The sequence below is a fragment of the Tinamus guttatus genome, unplaced genomic scaffold (assembly GCF_059628265.1).
Source record: "Tinamus guttatus ecotype Peru unplaced genomic scaffold, ASM5962826v1 Tinamus_guttatus_pri_ptg000055l, whole genome shotgun sequence".
Lineage (NCBI taxonomy): Eukaryota > Metazoa > Chordata > Aves > Tinamiformes > Tinamidae > Tinamus > Tinamus guttatus.
The window spans coordinates 454,708-480,538 of record NW_028288589.1 but is presented as its reverse complement, the minus strand read 5'-3'; positions in this window follow the sequence as shown (position 1 = coordinate 480,538).

The following is a 25,831-nucleotide window of genomic DNA, read 5'->3' as shown; positions in this document are numbered from 1 at the left end:
AGAAAGGTCTGGCTACCCTTGTCCACTCGATTTCTTAAATTAAACAAATACAATTACTTGTCTTGCTTTCCCTGTCACATAACATAGTAGTGGTAGTATCATGCTGTCTTGTAATTGAGTATTTACTCTGTTTAAAGTGCTACATGGGTTACACTTTAAAAACGTAAGTGCTGGAATATTATCCTCTGAGTTCACGACCTGCATTGTAAACCATAAGAGGTTGAGCAATGATCTGCTAAACCAAAACATGTTCAAGGTCTGGGAAGAGCAGGCTCAGTACTAAGGAATAAGGAAGCCTACTATTTTTTAATATGGATAGTCTATTTTTGTTGTTGTTGTTGTTTTTTTTTTTTTTTTTTTTTTTTTTAACCATAAGCAAATTCTTCATAGCTATAAATCAGCCGTCTTCTGGTGTCTGTTCCGTAGAGATCACTGAATTTCCTAATTTATCCTATTATTAAATGCAGTGTCCAGCCTTTTGAGTTGCCATGGGCAGTGGACATTGAAGATGGTATTCAGTTTCCTGAATTTTCTATTGTTTTTCAGGACTCTGCTGCTTGAGAAGTGTGCAGATCTACCGTAAGTCTGAAGTCGGGCCTGCTCACCATGTGCAGAACTCTCTGGGCATCTCTCAAATGACAGTGCATCTCTATTTAGAACAAGAGAACAATTCGAGAACAATTAGAACAAAAAAAAAAGTTATGATTTGGGATTGACGGTCTTTTACTCGGGCCTTAAAATCCTGAGCTAGGATCCAGAATGGAGATAAAACACATATCAATCTCAGAAGAGAGAATCTTTTTTTCAGAGAATATGTTTTTCTCCTCACCATTTTGGTGTCTGATATTGGCTATGGAGACAAATGAGGCAGGTTCAGTTCACACTTAAGACACCAGGAATGCGAGCATCTGCCTAACCATGGGCATCTACCACACTCTAAAATAACATGAAATATTCTGCCTAGTCTTGAACCACAGCTCCGCTATACTGCATATCCTGCAGTTCCCATGCTTAGATATAGTGAATCACTGCTTTGCTGGGATTTTTGCACAAGGGTAAGTGACAATATGAAGTGAAGGAAAATAAACCACTGAGAAGACAGAAAAAAGGTTGCATCATGCCCAAGGGACAGGGTGGAAATATTTCTAGTAATATCAATAAGATTTCTAATTTTCCCCCAACACCAATTGTGTATGAAAATATACACAAAGATATGAAAGTCAGATCTAAGCAGCATAGATAATAGAGATGAAGGATGCTAATTAGCAAAGGAATGGGTCCCAGTGCAGCCTTCAACCTCCATACAATTAGTTTAAATAGTGTCCAGCTATGGAAGAAAACTTACTATGACATGAATATTAATTTCAAGTAAAAGCAAGGGATGGAAATCATGATACCAACCTTGGACACGTCCACATTAGCACAGTATTACTTCAAAATCATCTGCACTGTCCTTCAGCAGCCCCCAGCATCTTAACTTTCTCTGCTGCTTCTGTTTTGCCTGCAGATCCAGAAGTGATAAAGCCACAGCTGATCTGGATGTCTTTAGCAGTGCTCAGTTTTAGGTCTGTTGTACCTCTTTCATTGCCTGAACCCTAACAGTCCTTATTCTTACAAAACACCCTCTGAGATTGAATTTTCCCTCTGTAAGGTCATAAATTAGACCTACCATGTCTCATTATTATTTTTTTCTTTTCTGTATTACTCTTGTCAGAAATGCTTGCCTTTGAGGCTAAACTGGACTCTCAGCTGATGCTCAGCAAAAATGAGTTGACAAGTAGTAGGAAGAAGGAGAAGCGAAGATAATTTCAGTCATGTTTCTGTTGCTTAGTTTTTATTGAATATCTCCACGGAATGACTCTGTGATGGATCTTTCAAAGACATATCTTATATGCAACGTACTTCACAGAATAAAAACACCTTGTGGTGACTGAAATTGCTACTGTAATAGTTCAATCATCTGATTTATTCTAAGAAAGCCTGAGAAGACTATGTTGTTTGATTCCTAGCTCTGTCAAAAGCTTCCATACCTTGGAAAATTTGCTGAGGTCTATATCCACAAAATGACTCTCCTGAAGTTAAGCTGTGATGGAGACTAGGACCTAATCTCAAAATGTTCTCCTTCAATTCTTTATTCTAGAAATCAGTATTCACAGACATAAGCAGTTCCTTTCATGCTCAGAGGTGCCTTTCACTCTTCTGGCTGTCAGATACTTTGGGTCATGACTCATCATGCAGTGGAGACCCCTCTCCTATGACCCAATTGACTTTCTCTGGACACACCTCAACATGGGTCCCAGGGAAAATGCATAAATAGCCTCTGTTTCAGTGGAGCCCCAGAGGCAGAAAAAGGTCCTCACACTGTTCAGGTTGCTAGTATTAATGTAGCCTCCAGCCTTTGCTGTATTGTCATCATTAATATAATCATAACAAATAAAAATATAGTTCACTTCCCATCTACTGGATTGAAGATATTGGGTGGTAAGATAATTGGTATTTCCAGAGAGTAGAAGGCCAGATTGGATAGTTCTGTTAACTATATGCCATAATAATGCTCCTATTATCCATAGCACTGATAACCAGGAATATCAGCTGGAACAAACATACAGTTGTGAAAATAAGTATAAAAAGTCCCCATGGAGACATTTTGTTCTCAGTATTCATGAGAAGAAATATTTGTTGAAAATATTTAGGTGAAAATATATATCTAGTTCCTTTCAGTAAATTAGTATCAGACAATACAGAGTCAAAAGGGTATCTTTTTTTTTTTCTTTTTTCCTAACAAGCCTTCAGCAATTTGTAATTAGATCTTTCATGCTGGGAGAAAAAAAAAAAAGGAGAGAGGGAGAGAGAGAGGGAGAGACTCATATTACTGCAAAATCATTAGTACTTTCGGCATAAGAAGGCTGGATCCTCAGATGGTGTAAATTGATGTAAATTGGAGGTAGCTGTGCAGAAGACTCTTTGCTGACACCCATGGATATCATTCCTATTGCCTAACAGGAGCCAAGTCTGAAGTCGAAGCATAGCCTGATGTGTCTATGTAAGATCAGACAGTAGCATGTTTGAGAGGAAGATGTGCATAAAAGAGGAAGAAAACTAAAGAGAGAGCAAAACAGAGTGAAATCATATAGGGTCCTAGAGAAATCAGGCCTATGATAGAGGAGGAAGAAATGGGGACGACATGGAGTGAAGGAGTCCATGAACTGCAGGATCCCAGCAATGCTAAAGCTATTTTCCAGTAGCTGTTTGATTTGGTGGTACTTGACTTGAGCCTCCTAAAAGATAGTCCTTCCTCCAAGTTAGTCATCCGACCCTCTTCCATTGTTCATGGAGACAGATACCTCTAAAGTCTTTCACCCACCTATTTTAAACATCTATCCTGGGACAAGAGGAATTCCCCTTTGGAAGCGGCTCATTCTGTAAAGCAGTCCTTTATGAACAAGACCTCTTTAAACTTAAAGTTTTGAATGGTTGACAGTAATGTGCAGAGACATGCTTCCTCTCCAAGAAATAGGTTTGCAGAACCCCAAAGTCCCTGGCTACTGCATGACCTGAGCTTGGCACCAGGGGCTGGGATTCGCAAACTGCTTACTTGGAAGATGCTGTTGGATGGTAGGAAATGAGGAAGAAGGAAGTAGAAAGGGCAGCAAACGTCTATCAAGGGGAGGCTCATTCTATAGCAAATCTGGAGCTCACAGGGATTGATTTAGGGAGACAGAGAAAATGCCTATTTGCCTTATTCATCTTCATTTGTGTTCTAAAATTAAGTGTAAATAACAAATCCTCTGCCTCGTTTTGTGACTTATGGGCCTAATGTAGGTCTATGGAATTAATGTTTCAAAATCTTCCTGTTATACTGTCTGACCAAATCTAACCTGTATCCTGTATTGCCTTTCAACCAAAACTCTTGCATTTACATATATATATGTATATATATATTTTTTTTTTACAGGAGTTTTTTTTTTTGTGAAAAACTCTTTACATTTCTTTCTGTTCCTACATAAATCCATCTTGGAACATCAGCTTCCCACCATGAACTCTTCACATAAGCAATAATCTGTGTTTCCTGAACATCCTCTTGTATTTGCTTCATGCAAACTATTTCTGCATATCAATCTATGAGTCCATCTGTCCATCTGGCTAGTTAATCCCCTTCCCAGCTTCTTTTTCTGGGTTCCCTTTCGCTGTTGAATCTGTGTGCCTTCCTCAGCAAAACACTTCTGCTTGCAGGTTAAATTGTCTGGAATAGTTGGGTGAAAAAACACAAGGGGCTGGGAACAAAATGGAAGAGGGGTTGCTTTAAAATACCAAGTGAACGTCTGTGGGAAAGCGTTGCTGTTGCGACCATCTGTGTGTTGACATATGTTTGCTATAGATGGCTGAATCTGACATTCAGTGCGTCAATGGGAGTCTTGAGCGCCCGAAGAATGCAGGGCTCAGCCCTTTAAGCCTTGCTTGGGTTTGAGTAGGCTGTATTACTGAATTATACATGATGACTTAAACTAATGCACAGTTTGGACACCAGCTCCAAAGAACTTCCACTAAGTTACACTTGAAGCATCCAATGATTCCTTTAAAAATAACAACAATAAAAGGTGAGGGAAAAAAATCAATGAATCAAAGTGATCATTATCTCATAATAGCAAAAAAAGCAAAAAATCGGCAATCCAAATCTAATGGCTGGAGATTCTGGTTTTGTCCATGAAAGATTAAATTTCAGTGCTTGTTGATGTTCTGAAACAAATAGAGTCAAAACTTTCTTTTGGTTGAGCAACCACTTTAAATCAACTTGTTGTGCAATACCTGTAGAATTTATGTTTTTGAGAGAGCAGGAAGGCTAAGCAAAATCTTTAATGAGTCTGGGGAAAGGCATGGTTCAAATATTTGCTAATATGATAGAGCAGAAATCATAATTACACAAAGAGAGTCACTTATATTTCCTTCTTCTATTAACAGTTTTATGCATTGTGGCATAAAAAAACACAAGTGATTGAGACAGAATTAGTGTCTTTCTCGGGGTCAAACTTTGCAACTGCATTTATAACAAAGAGAGTTAGGCTTTGTGGAGACCAAGGTCAACCTGAAAATACTCTCTTTGAAATGAGAAGCAGCAAGAATGACATCCTTGAAGGAAACGTGTATGTTTGCCTACCAAAAATTGGAATTATGATAGTAAGTGCTACTATACATTGACAAACCATCTCGTTAGTGATATATATTAAGTGTTTTCATTTGCATTCTTGAAAGGTGTTTGCCCCAGATATCAGAGCTCTGACAGTTCCTTTGCCTGACATTCATTATGCAGTTTGCAGAAGTATATGAAACATTTCTTTTCTAATTTGGGGGCTGTTGGCACTCAACTAGTGCTACCAATTAGCTACTTCAGGTGTAAGGACATGTTGAAACAGCTTTCAGAGGAGGCATGTGAAAAAAAATATGTCAGGTATTCTGGTAGGAAATCGTGAAAGTACTTGTTTTCATTCCCGAGACTCAGCTGATGAGACATAAGGAACTCTCAAGGTCTCAGAATCCAGTTTTCATGGAGGAATTGCAAGTGCCTTCATCTGTATCAACAGCTTTGCACCTCTTCAGCTCTTTTCATTCTTCAGTGATGGGGGGGGTTATCTTTCACTGCAAAGAGCTGTTTTTAGACCACCCTTCATTTTTTCCTTCCTACACACAGGTTTAATTTCGATATCATATCACGTATCAGTGCACCAAAGTTTATTTCCTTACATACTTTTCCTTCCAGGCAGGTCTGCTCCGCATTGCCAATCCAGCTCAGATGCAACTGAGTCTAAAAACGTCCATGAAATGGTATTTCAGCAATAACAAAAACAAACAAAAAATAATGATAGAAGAATTTTTTTAAAATTTCAATTTGTATTTTATGAGGCTGTGTTGAACTTTTGATTAATTTGGTGATTCCTAATGATGACTTTTAGTTTAAATAAATGAAAGCAGTTTTTTTTTTAGTCCTAATAAAGAGCACTGCCTAAAAAAAGCTTTTCATTAAGTATTTAGAGGGGAAAAATTAATAGGGAAGAAGTGAGAAGGAGAGGGAGAAATCTCCTTTCAAAAAAAGGAAAAAGTCAAGCAAAGAAAATTTAAAAATCTCTTTTGTATTGCAACTGCAGATCTTCCTTAGAGGATGGCATGTTTCATGGTTGTTCCACCTACTCTAATGATTTACTTGACTTACCCAGCTCCAGGGTTTCTGATTGGGCTCCTGCGCCTTTTTTAGACCTTAAATTTATCCCTTGGGTCCTTCTAGGGAATCAAGTTAAGAATGGAGAATGTAACTCTTGTAGGAATCACAACTGGGCTAGTGAAAGAAGCTGCCCAGTTTTAAAGTGTTTCTCTTGAATCCAGACCTCTTCCACAGGTAAAGAATATTGCCTTTCCCCACTTTTTTTCAGCTGGGATTTTGGAAATCATCTAGTTTGCAAATAATAAAGATGAGCTGCAGGCTGTTGAGATGTTTGTTTGCCTGTCACCATGATCCCTGGGTCCAGACCACAGACATTTTGATTTATGGCAGTGTTGGGGGGTTTCAAAAAGACTTGAACTTTTTTTAGATTCTGTATTTTAGGTGCTAAAATACTTGTAGTATACTAAAATATTCAAATGCTACTTTTAGGTAGTATTTTATTTTATTGCTGGATATTTCAGTATCCAGCAGCTTTTGGAAATCCAGACTGGGCATGTTTGGGAAAAAAAGGGTTTCACTCAAACCCCCCTGGCAGCATTGCTGGTAGTTGCACTGATTTTAGAATGTTTTTAATGAATTGCACAATAGACTTCCTTGCATTATGGCTGGTTGACAAGAAGAGGCGCCACTTGTTTATTTCTGATTTATTGACTGATCACAGGAACACCAAGAAATGAAGGGCCAGAAGGTGCTTTTGGAAAATTGTCAGCAAATTAGAAAAATGGGCATTTAGGGGAGATAAAATTGTTTGGAAGTGATGACTTGTATGGAAGGATACTCTTACTGTCATATATGCTGTTTAACAAAAATATTAAGTCCAGTCTACTCTTTTGTGTACAGCTTTTTGTACTGATGTTACAATTTTGTTTTATTTTTAAAATTTGCATTAAAAGAGACAGAGGAAGAAACTGTTTTTGCTAGTCTAGGCAATTTACTATGCCAGAAGCTAATGAGACATTAACAAGACCAGAAATGCACATCTCTTCATATCTTTAAACTTTTCGTCTTTTAGCTACTTCTGAGCTTTTTTTTTCCAGCTATCAGCACAACTTCAGTGTGCTGTCAAAGCCTATGTGTGATCACATGGCTAACAAACATCAAAAATGCCTTATTTCATCCCTCTCTTTTGCCACCAATGTAAATAGATGGTTCTGGAAGAGAAAAAGAATCAGCTGTTTTTATGGCACTAATAAAACTTTGCTTTCCTTCCTCTCCTCCATGTAATGTCATCCATGTAAGGACATACCAAAGCATAAATAAATAAATAAATAAATAAATAAATAAATAAATAAATAAATAAATAAACAAACTTCTTGGGGTTCATAAATAAAGTCAGATTTTCTAGTATAAAGATAGCACGTTATGTGGGCACCGGATCATGAACATGAATTATCCCAATAGAAAAGATAGCTGGAGGAAAGGACAGTCAGAGACTTAGGGAAAAAGACAGGAACCCTTTCAGGGCAGCCCACCCCTACACAAGCTTAAAAATCAGGCTTAAAATTATGAGAAAATTTCCAAGCCAAACGAACTTACCTTTTGGTAAACTGCAGATCTGCAGTCCTGCTCAACTGCTTCTGTTCTGCAGAGGAGTAATTTTGAAGGTGGAGGAGTTTGCTGAGGTTTCAAGATGGGCACAGGAAAAGAAAGAAAACAAAAGGATGCATTTCATACCAATACATAAATGGGTAAAGAGGCAAGAATGTCACAGTATTACTGGTTTTTGAAATCAAAGCAGACCATTCCAATGCTTTCCCCTCCTTTAAAAATGTTTTAAAAAATACTAAAGAAATGTATTGTGTGAAATATTTTTTTTCTGAGAAGAATGGCTTTTTCTGGGAGACAGAAGAAAAAAAAACAGACTTCAAGTACAATTTATTTTTTCCACTGAAAAACCTGAAGAAACTCTACATCTAACATTTCAATTATAAGTCTGTGCTATAATCGTGTTCTTAGAGCAGCCTTAAGCATTCAGGTGTGTGAACTCATGCAAAAACTTTAATAAATGCATGGAAAGACTTTGTTTCTTTGTATTCTTCTTTTGACCTGAAGTTGTGAATAAACTGAGACTTCAAAGAATTTCTTGGGACCAAAATAATGAGGATGACTTTGTTCTTCACTTCCCCAAACAAATCTAGTGAGAGATTCTAATGTCTCCTTAGTACATTCTCTGAGTAAGACCTGTAAATTTCTCCCGCTCTTCCAGTCAGATAAAATTGGATCTCACTCCTTTGCAACACTGCTGTGGTTTCACAGTATAATTAGTACTCTGAGGAAACCCACACTGTGAGAATCTCTTCTAGAAACTGACCTGGAAAATGACCTGCGTGTTAGATGTGGAGTAAACAATATCTACTTAACACATAACTAAAGTTGATAAAATAAGTATCTCTGATAGAACATTTTTCATAATAAGCAGCAAAGTCTCCAGACCAGGCAAATAGGGAACTGGGGATTTTATATCCTTGGCTCTATCACTGATGCTCTTTTGGATCTTCATGAGCACCATGGCAGATCACCACGCATCACTGTGAGCTGGTTTAAGGGACCAAGCTGGCCCTTTTGTAAGTCTGGTGCACTCCAAGACACACTGAATGAATTTGATGACCACCATGGAGCCTGCAGACCCGAAGGGCTGGAAGGGACCTCAAGAGCCTATGCAAATCTGGAGAAGGGCTAAGGATTTTTCTACATCATGGATGTTTTCACTCTCACCTCAATGATGGGATTTCCTGACGTTATTAAAAGATGGTGTTTTCTTTAAAATGGAATTAAAATATGAATCTTCGTTATGGCTTTTGTAATGATCCAGTAAGAGCAGAATAATGTTGCCACTTATCTTATTTGTACCCGCAGTTACAATTCACACAGTCTGAATATTTCTAAATGATGAATATTAACCTGGAATAAAATTAGTACTCAGAGTGTACAGAATCCCTAGAGCATCCCTCAGAATCATCACCTAAAAATGCAGATTAATTGTCCATAGTTGATTAAACACAGATTGAACTGTGTTTACTATTCCACACCTGTCTTGGCTCTTTTGTCTTTAAAAACATTATTCTTTTTATAAAAAGGTGTCCGTGGCCTAGATTTTATAACCAGGAATGTTGTCTTTGATTTCCCTGGAATTTGTACATAAGGAAAGAGGAAGGTACAAGTTAACTCTTGTCATGATCCTGTGTAGAGTTGGGGTCAGGTGTTCTGTCCATTCTATCCAGTGACAGGACACTCATCTGCTCATTCCTGCATGTCCTGTTCAACACCCTCCAGAAAACGGCAATTTTTGGTAGAAGAGCAGATATTTGGCAAATGTAAAGGTAATGTCTTCACTTGCTTTCTAATTAAAACACCAATGCCTTTCTAATTTGGAGCGGCACTTAGTTGAAACTGTGCAACCACTGAAGGAGTGGCGACAGCTCTCTGAACTTCTTCATCTTCCAGGAATTTTCTGCCGTAGGAAATAGCTGTGGCTTTGCAAACTGGTAGGAGTTTTCGTTGTAACAACATTGCCACCTAGTGCTCCAGTGGTACAGTTCAGTCAGGGTCTGGAAAAATATGTTTTACCAACAGCACAAGTTCATCAGACAGGTTTGCATTATTTTGGAGGAACAGACAGAACACAAAAATACATGGCTCTTTGTTCCTCAAGGGCAACCCACTGCAGCTGAAGTGGGTGCAAAGCGCTACTACTATAGGTTGAAGCACCAGTATAATTAGTCACTGCATACACTCCCCCCCTCGAAAAAAGAAAAAAGATCAAATCCAGCTCATCTCATCGAAATCTGGCCACTTGAAAGCTAAGAATAAACCTAAATTGCCCATGTAGTGTCTTTTTGTCTCCCTGAGCCCTCTGTGTGTCACATTTATCCAGGAACTCTTCTTTGCCTGCTGTCTATGCGACTGTGAGGACTCAGACAGGATGTTGAAATTGCAGAGGGTTAGTAGCAGGTAAGGTGAGGCTGCATGTACTCTGTGACAGAGCTAGGAGAAGAATTAAGATCCTCAGATCTTCACAGCCCTGTGTTTTAGCCACACAACCACCTCTCCTGTACAATTAACTCTTAGTGAGATACAAGGGATATACCATCTCAGAAATAACTCAGAGCTTGCCTGCTCGCTTGCTTGGTTTCACACTGAGGTGATGCACAGAGGCATTTTTGGTTTTGAGCAATTAAAATTTGATCTCAGTGGCTGTGCTGCTCCAAAGAGAGAAGGATACCTGCAGGGTAGAGGCAGGGCTTTGTGCACAGAAGAAAGCAGATACAGAAGGAGAAAGGGGGAATTCTGCCGACTGGAAGCATGTTCATTTGGGTTTTGCCAAGTCAAAATACTGGCATATTTCTAGGAATGCCAGAGGATAAAGGTTTCTGGCAGCAAAGTTGTGGTAGTGAGATAATCTGGATGCAGACTGTACTCTCATCATGTTCCTAGTTTTGTGATCTTGTACATCACATGTCACAAGTACGCTTGTGTGAGATCTAATTTCAGACATGATCATGGTAACTTTTACCTACCTATAAGGGCTCAGACTGAGAGCATGATGCCTCTGAGTTTTACATGTGTGGTAGAAAACTCATGTTTTCTATGAGCACTATAAGCACTAAGATATTTTGTACTAAATTCTATGCCCTCACATCGTCTCTAGTATTATTATTTAGGGCTGTTACTAACTCTAGAATTGGGGGCTGTGTCAGTCCAAGACCTCACCAGGGCTTATTAATACCACTTAGGCAAGAGACTTTTGGTAAGAGAGAGCATGCTATGCCACTACATCACTTCCAAAGGAACATATGTGACATACCACCTCATGTAGAGAACTGTAACAGAAACAAATGGAAATGCATGCTGTGTGAAAGCACTAAAGGAAATGATGGAGAAAGGGTAAAAAAATTAAATGTATATAGACCTATGATCAGCAAAATCATCATGCTCATGGCACATCCAGGTACAGTTGCTCTACATGCCAAGATTAGTAAAAAAACAAAGCACAGATTACAACAAGAGGAAGACTACATCCAGAGAAGGATTAAAAAAGACAGTGAATAAATGAGTAATTTAGCAAATCACTCACCATATTGAGTAGAGATAGAGAGACAAAAAGTCACAACCACCACCAGTGCCTAATGGGTAAAAACTGCCTATCCATTAACCAGTTTACAGTTACTAATCACGAAAAATGCAGGAGACGTGATGAAGACTTGGTAAACAGAATCACTTATCCTCCACACTGCTCTTAAAAATGCTTTACAGTCTACTTGGATATAAAAATCTTGGTGCTTGTGGACGGGAGTGGAGTCGCTCTCAAATCTATCTCAAAATTTGAAGAAAGTCTGATCACCTCCCCTTTCTGTGCACTGCCTCATTGAATTTGCTGTATTAATTGCAGCACCAGCATGTATTTCTCCTGGTGCTAATGACTAGTTATCTTTATTGCTACCATTTATTTTAATAAAAATGTACACACAGCTCCATGCTGCTCACTTCTCTGAGGTAAGGTATGTCAGCACATGGAAGGCAATCACAAATCATTAGTGCTTTGGGCTGATGTCTCCTGTAAAAGAAGTTCCACTGCAACCTTTAGGCAACCTGCCTTTGGATGAATCCAAACGCTGCTCCATCTGTCAATATGAGATTTCAAGATTACTTTATCAGCACTGTCCAAGTTACAGGGGAACTGTTCAGAAACGAGCTGCCTGGCTAAATAACCCAAAGAGGCAAAAGTCCTGATATTTGTGGTAGTTTACAGTAATGTGCTCAGTATCCTACAGCTGTATCTGGAAATATAAAGGGTTTTGCAAATAACCAGTTTTTCCTTGTGGGCCTTGTTGTTCTTGGACTGCAGATGTATTCCTCTGCGTCCTACTGTCATTACATGTTTGACAGATTTTGGAATGGGATGTAACAATGAGTCCGAAAACATTGGAGACATATTTTTCTCCTACACTAAAATATACAACAGGAGCTTGGTCTCTTTAGCAAGCATCATGTGCCTTGTAAACCAGATAAGTGGGTGCTGGGAAGCTCCTGGCTCTGAACTCAGTTTCTTCTCTATTCGCAAAAGAAGAAACAGCAACCTCTGCTCCTTTTCATTGCATTGCATTGAACTTTAAACTCATTTTAAAGTAAATAAATGCAACTGTACAGAGACTAAACACCAGAAGATGATGCTTCTTTGGATCCACACCAGTGCTCTAAAATGCACTGTGAGAGGAATGATTCTCATGTGATATCAATTCCGTCATATGGAGCTATGCCTATATCCTCATTGTGCAAATGACAGCAGAACAAACCTTTCAATTTTTAAGGTGAGCACTTGAAAATCTGCGTTTAATGCGAGACAGGGTACATGTCATCTGAGGTTAAATCAGACATACTTAAATTAAGGTAAACACAGGAAACAGATAAAGATAAGCGATAAGGGATTGGGGTGGTTGGTCACTACTAACTGGAGGGATCTACTTGTGAGAAAGTCACCATCACCTCCACCTACAGCAAACTTCCATGGAGCCCGAGTCTTCTTACCTCCTCTTAGACACATCCTTTAGAGAAGAACACTTTGCCAGTGCTGATCTCATTGGGACTGTTTCAAAGGGGATGGGAAAGGTCTAGCTCAAATGTAGATTTCTACAATGGGGAAAAAAATGACATTGTAACCCAATAAATCCCACTAAGAGTAAGTATTGGCATAAATGACTGCCTAGAACATAAGGTAAGCATAAGCTCTTGGCCCATGTTACTCTGCAGGACTCAAAAACATCTATGTGCTTAACTCTCAAGGATTGTTTTTTTTTTTGAGACTGAGCATCTCCACATTACTGCAATCTCATTAAATGTCTATGCACAGGTACATGCACTTGGATACATTTGGAAACCTGGCTAGTTATTCTGGAGTTTCCCAGTGAAGAGAGAATTCACACCTGAATTAAACCATTAAAGCCGGAATTTGAAGGGCAGAAATGTAATGCATATTGTCTTGCCAAAGTAAGAAAGAAATTATATATAAAAAAAACAGTTCAATCAAATGCTTCAGTCATTAACATTTGAAATTCAAAATGTTATACTCCTAGTAGATTAACATCTCATACATACATACACATCCACAGGAATGTTTTCAGGTGGATGCAGGCTTCGCAAAATACCCTGACTATTAAGAAGCTCAGCCTATTTCATACCAAGGGCAGAAACAAATTCCAAACTGTCAGACCCTTCGCTTAATTTAGCTATCACCACCTCCAAACAAACACATCTCAGGACTGTCTACTATGATGTCTCAAGTGCAGAAATATGCTCTCCAGGGTACACAGGGTGCACAAGGTACATGGCATAGCTTTCAGAACTTCTAATCAAGGTGAAATTTTGACCACTTTCTGAAGCACATGAACAAGCAGGAATCAATATTTGTCTGCAATCAATATCTACCTGTAAATTGTTGGCCCTGCCACGTCTATGAAAACTACTTTCTTCTGTTATCATAAATTAGGGTGACCACTCTAACTAGCATATCACACAGTACAGGATATAGTTGTCCACAGGGAAGTGAAGAAACAGAACTCATTGAAAGGAATTTAAAATTGATTTTTTTATTGAGGCTGGTAAACAGTAGGGTTCCTCCAAGCTCTCTAATTCCCAAATTAAGAAACAGAACAGACTTTCATTATGTAAACCTGCCGAAATTCAAGTTGAGATGATTTTCATTATGTAAACCTACCTAAATTCAAGTTGAGATGATTTACTGACTAAACTAACTAAGAAAAATTTTGGCTCTGACATCAAATAACTGAGTCTTCAATTTAATGGTGCAGAAAAAAAAATCAAAAGAAAAATCATTTTGAATCAAACAGAAAGAATGAATATGTGCTTTTTCTTTTTTCATTGTATTTTGAAATTTTGTATATATATATATATGTATATATATATAAACATCTATAGCATCTTACTTGGAAGATCAAGACTGAGAAGACAAAATGTTGCATTTTGAAATGTCAAATTATATATTTTGATAATTAAAAGCATAAGAGCTTAATAACATATCAGACTAGTACCTTATTTTCAGCAGGGTCCACAAATGAATGCCTAGTGAAAATTGCAAATAATATTTATTCAAACTGTTCTCTCAGCCTCCAAAACTTTACATTGCAGGAATTTTCTGAGCCAGAAGTCATGTTTGTGCTCTTAATGGGCTTCTATGAAGTAATTCAGGTGACTGTTGAATTTATCTAACCTTTAAGTAGTTGGAATTTCCCAGTATTTATAATCTACTTAATGCATGTGACCATTCTTTTTTCTTGTCACACATTCTTGCAAATGGGCAGAAGAGATCATTCGGTTATCACTACTTTTCCTTCCAGCTGTTCCCTACAACCCCATTCTACAGTAAGATATTGAATAGGGCAAGATATTAGAGTAGGGCAGCCAGCTAAAACTGGCCTTAATCTGTGGCCACCACTGATTTTGTGCTTTTGGAGGAGACCTTTTTCACAGGAAACTCTGTTGTGAGGTGGAGACTGGGCTTGGCAAGGAGACAGAGAACAGAAGTTCTGGGCATGGTCATGGCTCCTGCAGTTGGATGGGCAAAAAAAGCTATCCTTAAAAGAAGGCTGACTTTGTCAGTGTTTTGCAAATAATAATGCCAAAGTTGGGAAATGCATCCTCCTAGACTGTAGAATTCCCTTATATTTCCATTGGCCATTGCCTAAGAGCCATGATTCCAGATGTCTCACTATTTTCATAGTGCCAACAATCTGTGTCATCATTTCCTGTTTGAACCTAACTAGGAAAACACGTCCTATCTCCAGAACAAGAATATCCATAGGTGTGCTTAACTCAAATTTGGTAGATATGGATATGCAAAAATTATGAAAAATACTTACTAATACATCAAGTTGATGCTTTCCACTGAAGGCAGCTGTGGAACATGAAGCATGTTGTTTTATTTGCAGTAGACAGATAAGAACATACAAGAAAGCTTGGGAAATTATACTGTTCTAACATAAAATTTCTCAAAAGGAATAATGTTGACCGTACATTTTATTCTGTTGTTATATTTTCTTCTGCATACTCCTATGTACATTTTCAGAGATTGTTTTAATAGTGCAGAAGATTTGCGAATGTACCTGATGATAGGTTAAATTGAGCTCTGGATAGGTCTAATATCCATTTTCTTTTTAATTTGAGGTTTTTCAAGAACATTTGCATTCACATTTTTGACTTTGCTGCACCTTTTAAGCTGATGAAGGTAACTTGGACTATCAGACAGCACAATAGTGAGAAGATCCTCAGGATATCCTTAATCTTTTCCTTATCCTGCTATGTACTCTTTGGCTTTAAATTTCTGCTGTCTTACTTTAAAATCTAATGTCTAAGTTTTATCCAGTGTTGTTAAATGCCACTCACTAAAGACAGCATGCATGAGGCCACACATGTACACATGTACAAAAGCCCTGACAGTGTCTCAAGTAAGATCTTTAAATTGACAGTTTGGGCTTCATTTTCCCTCTGGTTCCTGAATCCTGAGGTATGTTTGGGCTATGTTCAAGCTTTCCTCTGGTTCCATGAGATTTAAAATGTTCACGCTTCTTATTAAACAGTGTGAGATTTTCTATAAACATAAAAATCTAGTTCACGTATTTAAGAGTTTCAGTAACATCAAAGTTCAAGCATCTAAATTCATCTAAAGTATTGAGTCTTTCCCAATTTAAACATTAATGCCAAAATGTCTCCTAATCTACTCACACAGGCATGTTCCTATAATGTGTGCATTTTGCAGTATATATGAAGGAAAATGTTTGCCACTTCCTCAGAAGGTTGAATTGTCTCACCATTCAGCCTCTAGACCATAATGAGTTGCTTAGGACAAGAACACAAGAAATAAGAGCTGATCTATGTCCAGAGATCCATGGAAGAAGTCCATATCTATCCCTGCCTGTCCTGAAGAGTAAAGGGAGTCCTCAGAAAGAAATGAGCTTCTTGGTACAGAGAAAATCTCCACAAAACTGACATAAATTTCTCTCAGAGGGTGACAATTAGAGTCTGATGTACACCAGATAAATTGACTGAGACATCCAAACAGTCCTTTCAGCCCCTTCAGGAACGCTGGGGAAACATTTTTTGTCCTATTTCTAAGTAGCATTTCTGTCTCCAAGGACCCATAAGGTTCCTAATTAAAAGCCCAGTCTGAAAACATGGCGTTTACTGGTGCTATCTCATGTCTAATCACCCAGTTGTGGAGGAGACCCAGAACAGCAAACTCCCATCTGACATTGGATCACCTCTAAGGTGTCTCTAAGGACCTAGAGACACCTTGATGATCTAAGGATCATCTCTAAGTGTCATTAACCAGGTTTCAGAACAACCTAATGACTTAGCCCACATTGACTGAAACCATCAGCAAGGAAATCTGTCATGTGAATTTACCCAAAACATGTTTCTTGGGCCAGGCATGAAATCAAAATTCCTTTAAGGAATCTGAGACTTAAAGCATTTGCTATCTGTAAAAAAAAAAAAAAGAATAAAAAAAAATCCCTGAAGGCCTCATCTCATGCTCGATACAGTCACAAACATCTGCTTCCGTTTCGGTTTTTCTTTCTGTTAAAAACTAAAGAGAGTATTTCCAGATCCCTGGAGCAGCTGTCCCTTTTAAGCCAGATACATAGCAATATGACACACACTATTGGACTGTGGATGGGCAAATGCTGTATTTATCAAAACAGACAAATTTTATCTCTTCTTTCAGAGAATTGCCAGGTAAAGCAAAGACAGTCTATTACCAGATTTTTCTTATGATATTTTGAATTCTTAAGTAAAAACTGGAAAACATTTGTAGCACATTTCAGGAGCTGCTCATCAATAGCAAATGTGAGATGCAAATTCAGCTAAATCCTACAGTTTAATCCCCATTAAGAGAAGCATTGGTGTCCACTTTATCAGGATAATGAGATAGAAAACATGAGTCCTTAGGGAGACCTTAATTAGGAATTCTGGCAGGTCTGTTAAAGCCTGATGACTGATTTGGGGGTTTGCTCTTTTTTGTGTGAATGTGTGTTAATAATTTACTTTTGTAGGCATATCTTGCACTTCTAAGTTTAAAAATACATTTGGGGGTCTAGTTCAAATAGCCCTCCTGATTTTTGAAATCCTTCCTCCACATTCCCACAGACCTTTAATCTCTCCACTTGGTCAAACATTACAGGAATTATTTGCAGGACTCTTTAAAAGATATCGATGTTTTAGTGCTCAGTATGAAAAGCAGTCTTAATGTTACAAATCTGATTAAGACTAATCTTAGGGCAAAAGCACTAGAGTGAAATTGCTGGTCAGGACACATATCTCCTTTTTTAAGCTGGGGTGAATCTTTTAATCTATTTGTTCCTGTGATCTCTGTCTGTAAAATGGTAAAGGAGGTTCTTTGCTTGCTCATATTCTTTTTATTTTTATTATTATTTATCTATTTTAAGCTTCCTCAGATAAAAATATTTTTTACTTTAAGTATATAGACCACAAAAGGACTTTAAGGGTGATTGTGGACATTGGATGCTCCTGTAAAATAAACAAATCTTCATCAAATCAAGTTCCTTTTAGAATGCATCACATCTCCCTTCTTTCTCCACAGCTTGAATATACTACTTAGCTATCAAATAGTGCTTGACTACTAATTCAGCCAATGTAAACAAAGGATTTCCACAAGCTAAATGACTCTGGAGTACTCTGATCTCAAAAGCCAGGAAGGATTTTAAATGCATCAATGTACCTAGTGTGCGGATTCAAGGACCCACTGAGACGTGAACTGGTGGAGGTTTAGAGCACATACTGGAGAAATACAGGTGTCTTTATCTTTTACCACAGATTCCTAATGCTGACAGAGGTGAGCAAAATCCCATAACAGCTGCCTACAAAATCTTCTGCTAGTGAAGTCACTTCTGAAGGTCACTTGGGCTGCTGCACCAAGAAGGGAGGAGAGTGATCCCACCAGGATGCACCGACATCGTGCATTCCTCCCCAGAATCACAACATTCCCTTTCTCTTTCATGAAGAAGCAATGAGAAAAAATGCAGACCATTTTTTTAATGTTGCCTGGAGAGCACCTGCAGGAAGGATGAGACCTGGGTTGATAGGTACAGTAATGAAGGGGGTTTTAAATAATCAGCTCTTTCGGGTGCAGGTAGGGATAGGACCATCTCCCTCTATCTTCTATTGAGGCCAAAACTTTATGCCAAAAGATACCACCCAGTGACTCACTTACCAGTAAAGAAAACTAGAAAAACCTAGGAAGTATTAGAAGTATTAATATAGGACATATATTTTTCCTGACATTTCAGGTCAGTTGGCTAAAACATTTTCTCTCAAAAAGTCTCTTTGTAAGACATATAACTTGTCTGTGCTCTTGGAGAGGAAACATCGTCTCTGCTTTGCTGTGAATAACAGAATTTAGGTTTCTTTCTGGCTGTGAGACTTAGTGATTAGAAACACATAATTTCATAAAATGCACACATTCAAAATGCAGTTCATAAGAGGAGGAGGAAGGCCTATGAATATGAAGGCCTCTGGAAGGAGGACCTATCTGTTTTTTGTTATTGGTGGTGGTGTTTTTTTTCTTTCTCCAAAAATAAAAAAGTCTTGGAAACAAAGCGAAGACAACAAAACTGTCCTGCTTTCCTGGCAAAGCTCCAGTTTGATAATTGCTATTCCACCTATCAATATCCCCTGTGCAATTTTAATTGGAAAAGCTTATATGCAAGTCCCTCTTGAGTTCCTAGGGTGTTGCTCAGTCTTGATTCATATTTGCCACATTTTCCCCCCAAAAAATAAAGTAAATTTTGCAGAGCACAGGAATGCAGACTGATATTCTTTACCTCTGCAAGTTAATATACATCACAAAACACTGTGCCTTCATATATCATCTCCAGAAAACACATTTGGTACAGAAAAAAATGAGATCACAGGAAGGCCTGATTTTTGCTTAGACATTTATACCAGCGTAACTACGTCAAGTACAAATGTAACTTTTATATCACTATCATCGTACTGTTCAGATTTCTGATATGGTTCTGGGTAAAATTGTACAAAAGATGACTTTTGACTGCTTAGGCTATTTTTCATTTCATTTTATTTTTATTTTATTCATCTTGAATGATAATTTTCCAATATTTAATTACACATAGCAGGTAAGCCTTTCTATAAGAAAGAAGAGTCTCTGATATTCTGAGTTCGTGAATTTATTTAAAATCAGAGTTAAGTCACTGTTTAGTCTTTTGCAGGCTAAACGAAATAAATGGAACCTCTTAAATATTTCCGTGTTATATTTCAGTCCTGAAGTATCCTTTCTTTTCTTCCTCTTTTTTTTTTTTTTTTTTTTTTTACCTTTATAACATCCATTTTATGTCTAGAGATCTGAACCGAATAAAGTATTGATCTTTTCAGTAACATGCTTGGAGACAAAATCACTGCTACTCATTACTCCTCTATATTACACATAAAAACATTATGAAATCTTATCCCTCCCTTTTGTCTGTTTGTTTGTAAATGATGAACCCACTCCAGATAGAGCTAGCATCCTTTATCTTTAGAGGTATGGCTTTACATTTGGCCACCTTAAGCATGTTGTCATTGAGCAGATATATTTCAATAAACAATCCAGGTCATCCTATGCGACTACAATCAAATCTTTACCTCTGAATAATTCACAATCTGTTGTATGATAGATCATTGTTTTCTATCTAAGAACTTGCTGGAAAGGTGTCTTTTCTTGTTTTTGAAAATTGATGACTTACTTCATGGCTTGCTTGATACTCCTGGACATGCAGCAGGATGAGCAGGTAAGAGCTCATAAATCCTAGATGTGCCTGCTAAGCAAATAGAAAATAATTCCTCTGGAGAACACTGGATCTGCTGCAAAAGTTCATCCCTGAAACACCTTATCAAGAATCCCTATACTATGCTATTACACTCTGAAAACTCTGTTCAAAGCAGAACAGTTTTTCCAGAGCAAACTCATTTTCTTCTTCACTGAAAACCACTCCTTGACATAAGCAGTTTCTCCCCGTCTTTTAACATCCCCATTTGAGGAAGGATATTGATAAGGTTGTGAAAAACCAAGCACGGAATCACCCAGACATTTGGGATTTCCTGGAGGGTGTCAGGTGAACACTCAGCTCCTCTATATTGCGTTTGACTCCATGGTGTCTGAACACCAAGCTGAGTCAGAGTGACTTAAGTTGCTGATGTTTTTTATCTCTGCGAAAATACACTGCAGATGATTGCAGGATTGCCTCAGGGCCTTATTCTTGAGGTTTTAGTTTAGTGTGCATTGGTTACAGGGGAAAAACAGTATTAACTAGAAACCAGAAAGAAAATAACTAAACTGGGTCATTCCGCAGCCAGTTATTATAAGAGTTTCTACCCTCTCAAAGGCTTTTCTATTTCTGTCCAGACTTTGGTTTTATGGTATGACCCCTTGGAGAGAGCTTGCATCTTCATTTTCCAGTTGTCTTTCACACTCGCGAAAAAACCTACACAAACATTAATTGTCAGCAAAATAAAGCAGAACCTCTGAAATTATTTCGCACTAGAGTATCATTAGGAAAAACAACTCCTTATTTGACTCAACAGGGTTCACATGTAAAATTTCTCTCTCCTAATGAGATGTTGTTCTCCATTTTTTTTTTCTATTTCATTATTACAGCTCCCTTTAGGCAGGTTTCCCATGAGTTTTAATTATGAAAACAAGACCTGTTTTCAGTGACACTGTTAGAGTTTCTGTCCATTCCAGAGAAAACATTTGCTTTGCTGTTATCTTGAATGTCTTCCACTCTCTTCATTGATTTCCCAGAAAATACTGTATTGATTTTATCTTGACATTTCAGTGAATATCTCATCTTCCTCATTCTACTTTTGCTTGGAGTTTAGAAAGCTACCCTCACTCTTGTTCTCTCTGGTCTTCCAATTAAGGACTTCTTATAATTCCTTTTTTTCTGTTTAAAACCCTGAGTGATCAGACTTTTTGCTGCTCTGCTCTCTGATTTTGAACATACACTCCAGACCACTAGAGAATGAAGGGTTTTGATTTGTTTGAAGGGTTTTTTTGTTTGTTTTGCTTTATTTTCTTCTTTAGTCAAACTTCAAGACCTACTCTAATATTTCTAAAGAGAGATCATTCCACTTTTAAATTCTGCTTTGAGAATTGCTTTTATGTGTCATGTTTGTGTTGATCTGGATGGAGAAGTTTTGGATGGAGGATGTTTTGTCATGTTCAGTGCATCCATCATATTATATAACATTAAATGATGTTTGTGTGGGCTTCAAGACCATGATAAAAAATGTTCCTCCTCAAGGATCCTGTCTATATTTGGCTTCAGTGCTGTTTTTACTCTAGCGATTTATAATTTATAATAATTGCAAATCATAATAATTGCAATGCATTATATAATACATTCAGAATATTCTCCTTTTACCTCATATGAAAACTTTTAATTGATGATGTGAGAGAACGGGACACAAAATAACCAAGATGAATTATGTGCTTCTATATAAAAATAAAGTAGTAGTCCATATCTACAACATCACTTGAAGGATTAAAGAAAAGATAGAAGACATAAAACATTGCTATAATATATTTATATAATATATATTATATCATATATATATATATATATATATATGTATGTATATATAATGCATTAATCTTGGAAGCTGGTTGTTTTTAAAAAATAGACCCCTTAGGAACTTCTGGGTTCTCCTCAAAGTGATTTATCATGCAACATCCTGACAATATACAAAGTAATGTTAGTTTTGGATAGGTCAATGGGCAGGGTAAGACCTAAAACATTAAGCACAGACATTTACAGAGGTGGGTTGCTGCCCATTCTGTCAACTTAAGCCCCCCTTAGAGTGATTACTTTCAAAGGGAGATTTAGCTTTCTCCTATAGCTTATGAATAGAAATGGTTGACTTTTCCAGATGTTGGGATAATAATGGATTAATCCATGACCTGCTTCTCTCTGTCAACCTTGTGTTAGAAGATTCCCATCTAATTACCATATACTATCTATCTGCCTAATTTGTACATAGTTAAAAGTAGATGAGAAGATTTTCATACAAAATGTTCCTAAAAACTTGTTTGGAAGAGTAATTGCAGGTTTCATAGCCACATTACAAATTGGATCACCATTGTCCGGCATATTGAAATCATCACTGAAATCTTAATGGATCATAAAATTGTCCATGCCATTCTGTCAAGAAATGACTGTAGTATCAGTTAACTCTCTGTCCTCCCATTTTCAAAAATCTGACTGCAATACAGCAGACAGTTCAAGAAAACAATTTTCTCAGTGTTAACTTTGCCTATTTTTTTAAGGATGCTTCAGGATGGAAAGAAGTACAGAAATGTGCTAAAACCTATTCCTTTCTTTCTTTTTGAGTAGCCACAAGCCAAAAAATTACTTCATTTTCATGTGGATTTTCTTATCACTGCTATCTAACAATTAGATCTCTTGAAATTCAAGTGAAATCAGCATATATTTACCAAATTCTTTGCAAATAAAGCAGTTATTGAAATGAATGAGCATTCAGATTTTAAAAATAGTGGGAAAATGCTTTGGCAAACATTTACATTAATTTCATGTGTTTAGATTTGTGTATATTTTGGCTTAATTATATCTCCATGTCTCTTCTACCACAAAAATGATTATTTCATTAATTTTATTTTGTTATTATATGACTATTTTGAGGATTTAGAGGAATAAATATAATTTTCATGGAGTGAATAGTCAAATGAAAATGTAACATTTTGAAACATATGAATGTAGGGATAAGTCCAATACAGAAAATTATATTTAAAGCCATCTGGAAGGTATAGGATTTGCAGCGTTTTTTGGCTTATTTGTAAATATGTCTGACCTGAGCTATCTTTGCCATCCCACCAGCAGATGATAACTTCAGCTAAGAGCTGGTCATGAGTATCATTTTTGTATCTATGCTCATATGTGGAACAAACCTGGCAATTCCTAACAAAATTTATGAATATAAACCTAGACTTATAGTTTCTCATGGGGGAAGGTTTCAAAGTTTTAGATTCAAATCAGCAGAAGGAGAATGAGCTATTCCTCAACCATGCAGAATTTCCTGATCCCTCAATCACAATTCCAATACATAAGCTTTATCAAAACTTTATTAGTGTTTTTCTAGGTACATAAAGCTTGGCATATACAAACTTTACCTGGCCCTTCAAGGATTGTAAAAAGTGACAAAATGTATTCAGAACCACATTTTCAACAATAGTTTAGCCTCCAGTCTGTGAGCAATGATATTTTGGGGCTAAATTTGTGGTGTACCAGAAACATCACTAGTATGACAATGGCTAGATATCATGACAGAAAAATCATCACAGAAGAAGAGATTTTCGGAAAAAATAAAAGTCTTTTATAGAATTGCCCTAAGAGTCTTCTATTATGGTAGATGTAATAGTAGTTTCATGTGCGAGGAGCCTGTGTAGTGAGATGATAAAAAGGAGATAAGGACGGATGAAACGACTTCTGGCAAGGGCTACAAGCTATGGTGATACAAGTGGTTTTCCCAGGATGTTCAAACCACATCCTGCAGCCCATGGTTAAGGCTGTCCCTAGACAATCGATAGGGCAGTTCTGGTGAAGAATGAAGTCTTAAAGCAAATCAGAGGACCAAGACTAGAAGATCCTTCCAGCAGAAGCACCCTGTGCAACTCTACTAGCTCTGAGCACAGCTCTTCCTGTGCTTCACTACAGAAAAAATATCATTTACTCCATGTTATTAATATGAGAGTTCATTTGCTCCAATGGGAAACCCTAAACACAGACTAATGTTTAACATGATTTAGCAGAGTTTGCCCTTTACTAGGGTTTACTTACCTTTACTAGGCTATATCTTAAATTTATATTTTCATTATATTTTTTCAATGAAAGAAAAAAAATCAAATCCAGCTTTGTGCAAGGAGATTCCAATGTGTTTGTTTTGCTTTTGTTTTATTTTGGCCCACAAAAGAAAGGAGCGACTTTTTCAGCTGTCTGTGCTCCCAACATTTTGGATGACTTTCATTCACAGAGTAAGTCATATTCCTTGAAGCATCTGTTTGCCGGGAACTTCACTAAAATGACCAACCATTAATCAGGAGATAATTGCCTGCATTGGATAAATTTTCAGGATCTGGAGAAAACAGAGGAACTTTTTATGTTGTTGAAGACTATTCATCCCATGGCAGCTGCAGTTTTGCAGCTTTAAAACTGCAATTGTTGCGGCGCTTTGTTAAACCTGGTATTAAAAAAAAAAAAAAAAAAAAAAAAAAGAAGAAAGAAAGAAAACAAAATCAAACAAACAAACAAACAAAAACCCCACAAAAGTGAAACAAAAGCCCTGCTAATGTTTGAATTTTATAGCGAGTTACAGCCACAAGGCACTAACACTGAAGAATATTTCTGATTGGCTAGCAGCTGCTGGAGCTGAAGAGATGAGCTGAAAAGTAGCAATTTACAAGCTATTTCATATTTAAAAACTGTTAGGTCCTGTGCAAAACAATCTTTTCTCTCTGGGAAAAACATCAGCAAAAACCACAACAGCAACAAAAACCCAGAAGACACAAAACATCCATTGAGAACAGACTCTCTCAGCATAATGAGAAATTTCAGACTATTCTTTATTCCTTCAATGAATTGGTGTCATTTAATTATGTTAAAAATCGGACTAGTGGCTTAGAAACACTAATTACTAAATGACTTCACCTCTGCTATGCTGCAAAGTGTCACAGTTTAACTTATATCTCACTTTTTAATCCTTCCTGTATAGACAGAGCTATTTTAATACAAATTCTTCCAGAATTTTTAATAGACTTCAGAGTAGTTGTGCAAGTGGTGATTAATTAAAAATATTGTTGGGCTAAAGATATAATGGAAATAATATAGGTTTATTTCAGGAAAAAAGAAACATTAAAAAGAAAATAAAATTCTGCAAAACCATTGCTTTCTATATATAGCCCTTCATTTAACAGCTCTACAAACCTGCAGAAGTTGGTTCCCGTTGAAAACTGCCAGGCTACATACAATGAAATCTGGAGTAGTAATACCAGAGAGCTGTCAGTCAGCCATCCATCCATCTAATTGGCTTCTTACCATCTTTCCATCATGTTTTTTTTATAACTGGTCGCCTCTGGCTAAAATGCAAATCGTGAGGAAGAGCCGTCTAGAAAAAGCTGCTGCTTTCTTAATTATCTGTCAGCGTATGGACCAGTGGACCCTGGGCCGTGGAGTAGAGTTATGCTAAGCAGCAAGGCATCATGGGAATTGGAGTGACAGCTCATTTTCCTCCTGTGTTTTGCCGCCTTCGAATGACAATGCAGAAATACGGGTTTTTCCCACACTTTCTCTGAACACCTGGGCCAATGCTCAGGGGAGCACAAAGCCAAAACTGTCACATTTCCAGACATGGTCTTATTGCTGTCACCGTGACAGGATTGTTGACAAATGCCAGCAGTCATCTCGGCATCTTGGGAAATGTCTGCCGTGGTTGTGTCAACAGCCTGACAGAAATTGTTAATGTTTAAACTTCTTCCACTGACAGAATCCTGTCTTGCTGACAGTATTTGTCATATGAAAC